Source organism: Talpa europaea (assembly GCF_964194135.1).
Source record: "Talpa europaea genome assembly, chromosome: 9".
In the NCBI taxonomy this organism is placed as follows: domain Eukaryota; kingdom Metazoa; phylum Chordata; class Mammalia; order Eulipotyphla; family Talpidae; genus Talpa; species Talpa europaea.
In genome coordinates this window covers 100,789,597-100,803,111 of record NC_140076.1, presented here as the reverse complement: position 1 = coordinate 100,803,111, position 13,515 = coordinate 100,789,597, and positions in this window count along the sequence as shown.

Here is a 13,515-nt window from a genome sequence, read left to right as displayed (position 1 = left end):
TTCCTCTTATAGTAAATAAGGCTTAGGAGTATTTTTTTAAAACTAGAAGTCTGGGTCAAGGTTGAAAAACAGAGCACGCTTATCTTTAGCAGAGAAACAAAGAAGATGAAATGTCCTCATACATTTCACTCTCAATTGAAAGTCCAGATACCATTTAAGCAAAATTGAAAATACTGACTGAAATCAGACCTATGATAGAGTCTAGGCTCTGTCATTAACTGCAAGACTGCAGCCAATTTCCAAACATTTCTAGACCTCAGTTTTTTCATCTATTAAAATGGAATCACCCTGGGCCTCCCCGGTGGTGCAGTGGTTGAGCACTGGGTTGCGAGGCTGCCAGCGACCTCTGCAGCGCAGGTTCGATTCCCGGCCGCCAGGCGAGGGTCCCACATGGCGCGCAGACCTCTCTTGCCACCCGCTGCTCCCCTCAGCAGTGTACTTCGTCAGTCTGCCTGTTCTGCTCCCTGCTCTGGATCTGGTGGATTCTCTCACCGTCCCACGCTTCTGACTGTACCCAGTGCTTGTATAAATAAATAAATAAATCTTAAAAAAAAAAGAATAAAATGTTCTTTAAAAAAAATGGAATCACATTAATACCTACCTTCTGGGTTATGAGGATAAATGGCATAATGATATAAAGTACCTAGCCTTATAAGGCACAAGGTTAGAAAATTGAGTGCTCAATAAACATTAGCTAACTCTATATGTTACAGTGAAGTATGGACTTATCTGCCTACTGACTGTAGAACCTTCTTTGCAGATGAATCAGATAAAATTTTTGCAGATACGATAGCTGAACCAAAAAACAGGTAATAGCAATGACGTATTGGAAAACATTCAAGACCAATCTACATTCCTATTTCCCTCTAAAGGTTTATGGTCTGAGAAAAGACTACCAAGCTTAAGAATTATGAGTAACCCTTCTAAAAAACATATAGAACTTTGGGTAGAACTAACTCAACATATTACATCTCTAATCAGATGACTTTTACACTAGTAGCAATTAAGCCTCTTAATTATACGTCTTCTTGCCCTTTAATAGGAAAAGTGCAGCATAGGAAATTCTACTTAAAAGAAGCCTGAGAGCAGGAACAACAGAAAAGTATTTTAAGTGTGAACACTTAAAAATGAAATGTAGGGCCTCCCTGATGGCAGCGGTTAAAGTCTTAGTACTATTCAGCTATCGCCAGCCATGCAGCTTATGAGTTCCATCACTGACTAGGGAGCTGACCCACATGGCGCAGCAGACCTCTCCTGTCTGGCCCGCTGCTCCCCTCAGTAAATCCACCTGTTCTGCTCCCCGCTTTGTCTCTGGTGAGTCCTCTCACCACCACCACCCTCTGTACCTCTGGCCTGCACCCCAGTTCTTCTATGCATAAATAAAAATAAATTAAAAAAATAAATTTACAAAATATTGTATCATTCATCTGCAAAGTGACATCAGTTTTTCTAGAGCAGTTTGTCACTTTTAGAATTATTGTAAAACATAGAAGTAGGACCTGGATGAGAAAACATAGAAGCAAATTGATATCCAATCAGTCTCTGGGAGGAAATTTCCACTCCTTTACCCTTACACTATCCTTTCGCTCCTGATCTATCATCTCTACGCTCTCCAGTCTTCTACTGAGCTCTGAACCCAAAAGACCCTGATGCTGGAGAATGGCTGGTCATGTGTATCATCATTCAAATCCCAGTTTAGCTGTGCAATTTAACCAACACTGTATTACTTAATGTAAATTTCATGTCTTCCTCTGTAAAATGGGAATAAATGAATAAAAGGGCTATTATGCAGATGAAGTGGGAGAGAGCTTTGAAGGCAGTCAGTTAGGGGCCTAGGCCAGCAAAGTCAATATTCACGGTCGTTGCCTTTATCACTCAGTTTAAGGTAGCTAGCCTTCCTGTAACATTTAAGGAACAAGAGAGAGAGAGGAAAAAAAAACTTGAGCCATCCCTCAGAATTCAGAGATGATTAATGAAATACTATCTGTGAAACCTATTGGATTATATGGGAGAAAGGTAATACGCTAGTCTTGATAGTAAGCAGGAAACAAGATGTTTACCCACAAAAAAAAATCTTCACCTGCAATCTGCCCTTCAGACTGTAACAGCTGACACTACAGAGAAAATAAAAGGACAAATCAACATCCTTGCTATTTAACCTACTAGCAGGTGTTTTTACTGTCTGCTTAACAGATACAAATTCGAGGAAGTTACTCTTTCTAAAAATGCCTACAGCTTGTTCAAGATGCCTATACCCACATATGACTCAGAACCTCAACATGAAACACCCTAATCTATGTATTCTCAGAGTAAGTCATTTCAGAAACTTATTAGACCCAAAACAGCACTCATCCCACACTAACCTGCAATTTGTGGGGCCCATACTTCCTCTTCTTCATAAGGATATCTGCTTGGGCGATAAGGACCCCACATATTCTGAGTTACGTTTTCATTCTTCTGGGTGGCACAAGCCTGTTGTACTCAGGTGAGAAGACAGAAGAATTCTGCCCTATCTTATGGGCAGACATGGTGTTCCGTTACCTTCCATCAGGTAGATTATAGGGTTAGGGAACCAGATCAAATTACAGTCTTGGAGTGCTCAGGCATTGTAATGCAAGTAAAGGTATGGATGGCTGGTGTGCTGCTGCTTTACCTTTGGAAAAAACGCCAAACTGACAAAAAGTGCAATCCCATCCTAAAATTTTCAGTGAAATAAGTCAGAAGGAAAAAGAAAAATATCAGACGGTTTCCCTTATAGGAAGAATATAGGGGAACTAAATAAGGGGTCAGGAGGGAGACAAAACTAGCAGGCAACTATAAATCAGAGACATTCTGCAGGGAAGGAGGAGGGAGAGGGATTAAAATGGGGTGGGGAGAGCACCTGAGCTATGGTGATGGTTCACCCGTGACTAATAAGGGGGAGAAAAGGAAGTTGACCCCAGGAGGTCATCACCTTGGGTGACTTGGTGGTGGGAATTTTATGGGGACTATACCTGAGGCGACAAAGCAAACTGTACAAAAATGAACGATGATGTAAAAAATATACAGAAATAAACAGAAAAAGAAAACTCTCCAGAAGCTCTTAGTAAAGCAAAAGTATAAAATAATAAAAACTAAAATGCAAATGTAAGATAATGAAAGTTGAGTACATCAGAGCCTATTAGCTTGATTCTGCTTTTTATAGTGGCTTCCTCTGTGTCAACACAATCCTAGCTGAATTAGATATGACTAACAGTTTTGGTTGATTTTCTTTAATTGACAGATTAACGTGCCAGCTGCACACACATGTGTGCAGAGAACCATGAATCACATAGTAGATGGGGATGTTTTAATGTAATGTAAATTTTCTTTCCCCAAATTTGGGTTGAATTCTGCAATACTTTCTTTCCCCTACAGTTTCCAACAAAAACCTGTAACCAGCAGAGGACCCAGCTAGTTTAGTCCATGACTAAAGCAACATCTGATGAGCTAAGAAACAGCTGAGGGAACGGCCTAACCTCTTAGCTAGAGATGCTAATTGTGCTGATGAAGGGTAATGACTTCCTGGGTTCAACTTCCTTTTCTCCCACTTATTAACAAGGCCTTGAGGTGGTTTCTCAACTCTAGTAAGTCTGTTTCTCCATTTGTAATATAGAGCAAATAATAATACCCACCCTATGGAATTTTTTTTTTAATAGAGGCATGTTTTATTTATTTATTTGTTTGTTTGTTTTGTTTATACATGCACTGGGTACAGTCAGAAGCGTGGGAGGGTAAGAGAATTCACCAGAGCCAGAGCTGGGAGCAGAGCAGGCAGAGGGACCGAGGTACACTGTTGAGGGGAGCAGCGGGCGGCAGGGGAGGTCTGCGCACCATGTGGGACCCTCCTCCGGAGGCAGGGGAGCAGCCGGGGATCGAACCGATTGAACCGGTGCTGCAGAGGCTGCGCAGCTCTGCAACCCAGAGCTCAACCGCTGCGCCACCGGGGAAGACCCCCCCATGGAATCTATAATGATCAAATAAAATGATTCTTTTAAGTTGTTTAGCATAATGCCCTGCATTTAGTAAGAATTCAATAAATGTCACCTATTAATAATGATAAATACCAGGTTAAAGGAAGTTTTTCAGAAACATGTGGATTCATACAAACATTAAACCTGTGATTCTCAGTCTTCATACTATTGACATTTTAGGCTCAATAATTCTTTGTTGAGACTGCCATATCCATTGTAGGATATTTAGCTCCATCCCTGACTTCTAAGCACTGTGTAGCGCCATCTCCATCCCGGTTGTGACGTTTAAAAATGTCTCCAGACGTTGCTAAAAGTCTCTAGGGGAAAGAGGTCATAAAATCACCCCTGGCTGAGGAACACTGTGCTAGGTCAAATTAATAACTGCTCTTACGGACACACCATCTTTGTCATAACACTTTTGCCTAAAGGTTCAATAAACTGTGTGTCCACTATGTAGTTAAATGATATAAAAACACATACACACACACACAAAATACTACCTTATAATAACTTCCTCCTTGCCATTAAATTAAAACAGTAAAGATGGACAGTGTCATTTTACCCTGGTGTCCTTAGTGTCTGGCATACAATAAATAAGAATGAATGAATGAATGATGGTTAAATGATGAATGAATGAATGAATGAATGAATATACCACTGAACTTTTCTTTGTGTTAAACAACTCAGAGTAACGCTTAGATTTGCTCACTCCTTGACTCCAGACAACACAAAGAGGAGATAAACACTGATCACACCCCACACACTCACAAACCATGAAGCAATAAGACAATCTGGGTCAGGATGGGTCAGGCTAGGTCAGGGTCCCTGAAGCAGCGGAAGGCAGGAGCACCCTTTCCACAGAGCTTCAGGGCACAGAGCCAAACGGAACACCAGATCATCTCCAGGAAACGGTGCCAAGGACCTCACTGGAGAAGTGGGTCCAAATAGGTCAATAAGCAAGAAGACCTGGAGCAATCTTGGGGTGAGGGGGACTGGACCAGCAGTCCCAGAGGGAGCAAGGAACAGAAACTCAGAACAAGAAGTGGTCTGGCAAAACTTGCAGGCAAACCATAGATCTGAGACATATAGCAAGAGAGGAGGAGGAGGGAGGGGGATCAAAGCAGGGGAAGGAAGAACACAAGGGACTATGGGGATGGTGCAAGGGGTGCTGTGGTGGTGGGAGAATTACGGAGACTACATCTGAAAGGAGAAGTCAAATATTGTACAAAAATGAACAAGGATGTAATAAATTAAAAAATAAGTTTATCGCTTCTTGGCCTTTTGGCTAAGATCAAGTGTAAAAAATAAATTTTAGGGCCTCCCCGGTGGTGCAGTGGTTGAGCGCTGGGTTGCGAAGCTGCTTGCATCCTCTGCAGCACGGGTTCGATCCCCAGTTGCTCCCGGCCACCGGAGGAGGGTCCCACATGGCGTGCAGACCTCTCCTGCCGCCCGCTGCTCCCCTCAGCAGTGTACTTCGGTCCTTCTGCCTGCTCTGCTCCCCTCTCTGGCTCAGGTGAATTCTCTCACCCTCCCGCGCTTCTGACTGTACCCAGTGCTTGTATAAATAAATAAATAAATAAATCTTAAAAAACTAACTAAATAAATAAATTTTTAAAAATCATTTCTAAGGTAAATAATCTGTATTGACTCACTAAAAAAGAAATAATCTGTATTGACTCACTGAAAAAGAAAGTGGTCTGCTAACATCCCACAGATAAATGCTTTTGGTTGGATTTGCACTTGTTTGAGACAACTTGGATTATTTAAAGGACCCAAGAGAGAATGAGACACAGATTCTATTGTTTGAGTTAACCCTGCCAACTTTGTGTCTGTCATAATTTTTATCAATATCTTCTCTCTTCATCCAGGGCAATGATAAACATGCTGAGTAAAACTTTTCCTTAGAGACTAGCATTATTTCCCCAATGACCCATTAAAGGAAGGTATTTAATCATGTAGAGGACAACTCAAACATGCAATAAAATGACACATGAACCAAAGTTTAGAAAATAGAATTTTCAAGTGAACATCACTTCAACTATTTTCATAGGAACCTAAAAATGACGCAACTCTATCAGGTGATTGCATGATATTTCCAAAGCACACAAATGAGGATTCTCAAATCCCTAGTTATTAGCTTCAGAGATATAAATTGGTAAACAAATTCACAGCTCTCTCAAGTCAGCTACATCTAGAGTTTCCTTCTCTGCCCAACATAAAGTTAAGCATTCAATTTTAATTTAGTTAAAATATATGTCCTTTTTGGCTTGTGTCTTTTATTATGCAAAGGTAGGCAGTTGCAGTGGTGACAATAAATGCTTATAGCCCCATGGAAGAAGTTTCTTCTAAGGGTTTATGTTAGAAAATGTTATTTACTTCCCTTAAGAAAATACTGGGCTTTCAGGAGCTAATGGGAGAAGGAGGGATTACCAGTAACATATCATGTCTCCCTTTTCACTTTGATCAGGAATCCTAGATCAAACTTGAAATTCAATTCTAGTGGCTCATTTGTGTTCTGCTTTTATGCCTGCACATCACTTTGACCCTCATTTTCATTTCTATGAGCCTGATTTTTATTTCTTGTTGGTAGCTCACCCCTTTATGGTCCATGTTTATTATAAGTCATCTCAACTGTTTTTGACATGGGGAAATGAGGCAAGGTGTGAATAAAAATAAGTGATCAAAATTTTTATATTACATAAATGCTATTGTAAAATGAGCGGTGAGATCAGTCTTAGTAATCAGTCAAACAGTATAATGGAAAAGACATAAATTCATGATAGCATTTGCTTTTTTAGGTTTTGGGGGGGTTATTTTTTAGAATATCTGATAAAAACACAGACCACCCTTGGAGGGTTAATACCTTGAGATTTTTTTTTTTAAGATTTATTTATTTATGCATACAAGAACTGGGGTAAAGACCAGAGGTGCAGGGAGTGGTGAGAGGATTCACCAGAGACAGAGTGGGGAGCAGAATAGGCAGATCTATTGAAATACACTGCTGAGGGGAGCAGCAGGTGAGACAGGAGAGGTCTGCTGTGCCATGTGGGTAGCTCCCTGGCCGGGGATCAAACTTGTGTTTCAGTGGCTGCGGACAGCTTCATAGGTTGCGTCTTAACCCCTTGTGCCACCAGGGAGGCCCAATACCTTAAGATTTTATCAGTTAGCAGTTTACCAAGGACTAGCCAGTATAATCTTTTCTATTATCATAGTTTCTGGTGTACATTTTTATAACAATAATTCAGCATTTTTTAAGTGTAATAATAAGATGAAAATGTGAAGATAGCTGAAAATATAAGCTTGTTCCTTTATAAAGAAGGCAGAGTTGGCTATGGACATGATAATCTTTAACTGAAGTTATGTCAGTGACATTATGCTGCTTTCCATTTACAAAAATGATGTTTACTGCTCACGTTTTTATAGGAAACTCCATAACAAAATCAGATCTAGCAAAATCCTCTAGGATCCTTGAATCCCAGTTAAGTATACTCAAGATTCTCCAGCCGGCAGCTTTTCTTAGAAAAAACAAGAAAATAAAAATTATTCAGGGCATATTTCAGTGCTTCTGCTGAGTTTGTTCTTTCTTTACTTCTCTTCTCCCTCAATCTCACCTTCCTCTTTTCTTTTCAGCATACTCCCTGTTCTCTTTCCTTCCCTGAGGAGCTGTATCTTTGTCCAAGGTCTCCAGCTTTCAGGGAGGAGCGAACCCAGAGCTCAGACAAGGGCACAAAGTCTCCTTTCAAGGAGTGGCTCTGGTTTCCCACGGCATCATGGGGTGTGGCCTGGGGAACTAGGTGTCCAATGTAGGACAATGCAGCCTTCTCTGCTGCTCTGCGGCCTCTCCTCGCCCTGCTTACCCCAAAGGAATTAGTCTCGTGGCCTAGATGTCACATTGGTCTTGCCCAGCGAATTCTGCTTCTATTTTGGATTGTTGTTTTAGTAAACAGTACTTTTGAAGAATTTATACTTATATAAGTGTAAATGACATTTATGACATTTCCCCATCTATAAAGAAGAAAAAATGTAGACATAACTGTGTGGAGTATGATCCCAAGGTTGATTTATTCATCTCTATTTTATACTCATATAAAAATATGAGTCCCAGGGCCTCCCTGGTGGCGCAAGGGGTTGAGAGGCAACCTATGAAGCTACCGCAGCCACTACAGCATGAGTTCGATCCCTGGCCAGGGAGCAACCCACATGGCGCAGCAGACCGTTCCTGACTCGCCCACTGCTCCCCTCAGCAGTGTACTTCGGTCAATCTGCCTGTTATGTTTCCCACTCTGTCTCTGGTGAATCCTCTCACTCTCCCCGCCCCCACACTTCTGGCCTGTACCCGAGTTCTTGTATGCATAAATAAACAAATCTTTAAAAAATATATGAGTCCCAAAGGTGGCTGAATTTTGGGTGACTATTTTTATATTTTTTATACATCATAGTTTTCCCCAAACTTAATGTTTCATGAAAAAGTAAGCATGCTTATTGTTTACTTTCCCTCAGTCATTACCACAGCTCAGAACCCCCACATCCCCCAGGCCACCCCAGCCTGCTTCTCTGATTCTCTAATCCCTGTTAGTTATCTGACACACACAACCCCTCATTTGGTTTAGTCACAGAACTAGCACTTTGCTTTGTGGGGAGAAAATACACTTACTCTATCAAAATATCCTGCTTAGGGCTAAAGGCTCAGACTCTGCTTTAGTAGCCACATGGGATTAAAGAAAATAGAATATGTCTTTCACATGTCTCTAAGACTGACCCCCCATGAAAGAAGCGCGTTCTCTCTCTCTCTCAGGATTTATTTATTTATGCATACAAGAATCAGGATATAAAAAGTCAGAGGTGTGGGGGGTGAGTGGACTCACCAGAGAGAGAGTGGGGAGCAGAACAGGCAGATCCACTGAAACACACTGCTGAGGGGAGCAGCGGGCAAGACAGGAGAGGTCCGCTGCACCATGTGGGTTGCTCCCTGGTTGGCTGGGGATCAAACTCATGCTGCAGTGCCTGGCAATAGATTGATAGCGCTGTCTTTAACCCCCCCTTTTTTAATTTTTATTTATTTTTATTTATTTATACAAGCATTGGGTACAGTCAGAAGCACAGGAGGGTGAGAGAATTCACCAGAGCCAGAGCGGGGAGCAGAGCAGGCAGAAGGACCAAAGTACACTGCTGAGGGGAGCAGCGGGCGGCAGGAGAGGTCTGCGCACCATGTGGGACCCTCCCCCAGTGGCCGGGGAGCAGCCGGGGATCGAACCGGCGCTGCAGAGGCTGCGGGCAGCTTCGCAACCCAGCGCTCAACCGCTGCACCACCGGGGAGGCCCTTAACCCCCCCCTTTTTTAAAGATATGTTTATTTATTATTCATGCCTAGAAGAACAGGAATGCAGGCCAGAGGTGTGGGGGGTGAGAGAATTTACCAGAGCCAGTGGGGAGCAGAACAGGCAGACCTACTGAAGTACACTGTTGAGGCGAGCAGCGGATGAGAGGGGAGAGGTCCCCTGGCCAGGGATGGAACTCAAGCTGCCTGGTGGTAGTGCTAAGACTTAAGCCCTAGGCCACCAGGAAGGCCATCCTTCTCTTAATGGGAAATTTGCTTGTTGCTTGTCATCCCTGCTGTTAGATTTACCTTAATAACATCAACTAGGGTTCAGAGTATCAGACTTTACAGATCATTGAGTATTAGATAATTACAATGTAATATAATGTATGTAATAGAGTGATTTTTAATGGATAGTATTAAAATCAAGAAATAACAAGTGTTGGCAAGTGTGTAAAGAAAAGGAAACTCTTGTGCACTGTCATGGGTATGTAAATTAGTGTGATCACTATGGAACATAATATGGAGACTCTTCAAAAAATTAAAAACGGAATTACTACATGACCCAACAATTCCTCTTCTGAATACTTATCCAAAGAAAATAGAAATACTAACTCAAAAAGATAGGTACATCCCCCTGTCAGGTCCAGCACTATTCAGAATAGCCAAGATATGGAAATAACCTAAGTGTCCATTAATGGATGAATGGATAAAGAAAATATGAATATTGCTCAGCTATAAGAAAGAATAAAATCTTGCCATTTGCAAAAACACAGGTGGACCATAGCAGCATTATGCTAATTGAAATATGTCAGACAGACAAAGACAAATACCATAGAACTCATTTATATGTGGAATCAAAAAAAAAATGAGAGAACAGACTGGTGGTTGCCGGAGTAGGAGATGAGGAACCCGGAAAATGCATAAAGGGGATCAAAAAGTATAAACCTCCAGTTTTTTGAATAAATATCATGGACTGTGATGTACAGAATGGTGATTGTAATTAATACTGTGTTGCATATTTGGAGGTTGCTAAGACAGTACATCTTAGAGGATCTCATCACAAGAAAAAGTTTGTAGCTATGATGGTGACAGATGTTAATTAGACTTATTAGGTGATCAGACAGATGATAGATACATACATACATACATATATACATACATACATAGACAGATAATAGATAAATATGTTGTAACCTCAATCAAATACAATGTTAAATGTCAGTAATTCCTCAATTTTTAAATTTTAAATTAAAAAAGGAAACACAGAGCTACAAATGTAGGACTATTCATGATCTCTATTTTGGATATATGAACAATAAAAACAATTGTCTATGGGGATGGAGACTTACTTGAAGTCTCAATTTTCACATTATTCCTATTATATCCAGATTTGTTCAGGTTCTGTCTGAACAGGAAATTACTTAAAACAAAATGGTACGAGGAATAGAAAGCAAGACACAAATTGCCACTACTCACAGATGTTATGATTGCCTGGGGCTCACTGCTCTGCTTTTCCATCACTCAGAGAACAGTATCCTGCATTGCCTGATGCTTAATACCTTGAAATTATTGTTCCACATATTTTGCTCACTATTTAAGTTCTTTCAGGCAGGAGGGAAAATGTAGTCCTGTTAACTCCATCTTAACTGGAAACTGAAGCCTGGCAAATAGCCTTTGTTATCATGTTATGGAAATATCCACAAATAGAAAAATAGTTGCAAATCTCTTATGCATATAACTCTAATAAAACTAAAAATGTATTTCAAATGTATAAATTCATCAGAATGCTATCCAAAAATTAGTTAATACAGTCACTCAAATTAATTTCAATTTAATTAATGACATTGATTTAAAGTTACTAATGATGTGGTTTGGTATAGTCTAGGCATTGTATTTATTGTTCTGATACAGTTTGTTTTAATTTGGCAGTGATGACTCACATCTCTCATTAGCCTTCTATATTTGAATCACTTGAAAACATTCATCTGTACAAAGCACCTTAATGTCATTCAGCCTCTGCTGTGTTCAAATACGTCACTCATAAGTTCAGCTACCCTGTTCTCTTTGGCGTCTATGTAATTACATGTGCAACTTACAAATGCTAAGAATTTGTAACAGTACTTGGCTATAAAACGAATGTTCAAATGATCTGGAATATACTTACATTAATTTTTTTTAATAATTCCTGAATTAGAAAAATAAGAATTTAAGAACCGTTGCAGAGAATGTGCAGTTTGATATATACTATTCCAATGCAAGATGATAAAATATTTCTCAAGTTGGTAGTGGTAATGAAAAGGCTACAAATATATTTGAGTCAGATGTACTGAGAGATAATTTCCACTTTATCTAAGATGACTGATAATGGGGGAGGAAAATGAGTGAAGTGATGAGCTGTAAAATAACTGCATGAGAAGGGTGAGAAATTTAGTTATTTAGAATAACTAAATACCTGCAGAAAATAGCTTAGGTTAGAACAGTGAAAACGACAGCAGATCAATGACAAAGGAGGTAAGTAGGAAAAAGAGAGAGAAATCCAAGAGCAAGACTGAAAAATATCACAGATAGAAAAAACAAAAATAAGGAGTCAGGAAAAAGGAAAAAGAACAGATTACCCAGGATCATTAAGGGTAACACAGGAGTGATAGAAAAAGCAGCATCTCTAGCATAGGAAAAAAGGAGATATACCAGCTAAATTAATAAAGGAAAAAATCTGGGGCTTCTCTGGTGGCACAGGGGTTAAAGTCTCAGCGCCATCAGGCTATGCCAGCCACTGCAGCCTGAGTCACATCCTCTTCTGAATATTTATCCAAAGAAAATAGAAATACTAACTCAAAAAGATAGGTACATCCCCCTGTCATGTCCAGCACTATTCAGAACAGCGAAGATATGGAAATAACCCGCTGCTCCCCTCAGCAATACATTTTGTCAGTCTGCCTGTTCTGCTCCCCACTCTGTCTCTGGTGAATCCTCTCACCCCCTGTATCTCTGGCCTATACCCCAGTTCTTGCATGCATAAATAAATACAAATAAATTGTAGAAAAAATTTAAAAAAGGAAAAAAAAAATCAGCTTTTACCAACAGCACAAAAAAGGCCTAGAGGATAGAACTATCATCCCAATGGTGAGATCCTTATAGAGACCTAAAAGTTAAATGGAATACCAAGAAGAGCATCTGGTAAGTATTTTCTTTTTTCTTTTTTTTTCTTTTATACATTTTTTACATCATTTTTCATTTTTGCACAATGTATGCATTTTCATCTTGGTTATAGTCCAGCTATGAAAACAACCCGAACGCCCAAAAATAGATGACTGGATCAAGAAGATGTGGTACATGTACACAATGGAATATTACTCAGCAATCAAAAAAGATAAACTCACGCAATTTGCAGCAACATGGATGGAGCTGGAAGGGATCATGCTCAGCGAAATAAGCCAGAAAAAAAGAAAAAAGAAAAATACTGGATGGTCTCACTCATAGCAGGAATTTAGAAAACCTAAATAAGGGACCAGGAAAAAAAACCTAATTATAATAAAGTAAAAATCAAAATCAACAAGTAACTGTTTAGTACTTAAAACTGGCAAGTCTGTTTGGCATGTACAACTGGGACTTTTAGTAACTATGCAAAGCCAGCTAAATGATAAGAAGTGCACTTGAGAAAAAATTTCAACTGTGGAGTGTTTGTGCCTTGGATTCCCCACTATGCAATGAAGGTCAGTCGTCTACATAAACCTAAACAATGTGTGTTTAGTGGACAAGGTGGGTGCCAGGAAAGCAAGGGAAAGGAGGAAAAGGCAGGAATCCAGGCTCCTGTTTTTTTTTTTTTTAAGGTTTATTTATTTATGCATACAAGAACTGGGGTACAGGCCAGAGGTGTGGGGGAATGAGAGGATTCACCAGAGGCAGAGTGGGGAGCAGAACAGGCAGATTGACCGAAGTACACTGCTGAGGAGAGCAGTGGATGAGACAGGAGAGGTCTGCTGTGCCATGTGGGTAGCTCCCTGGCCGGGGATCAAACTCATGCTGCAATGGCTGTGGATAGCTGTATAGTGCTGCGTCTTAACCCCTTGCGCCACTAGGGAGGCCCCCAGGCTCCTGGTCTTTGATAGGAAGATCTTTTCTCTTTGTATACTCCAGTGGTGAAAAGAGGGGAAATCTGAGTCACATCAGGAGGGAGATGAGATTTCATGCCCTATTTTAGCTC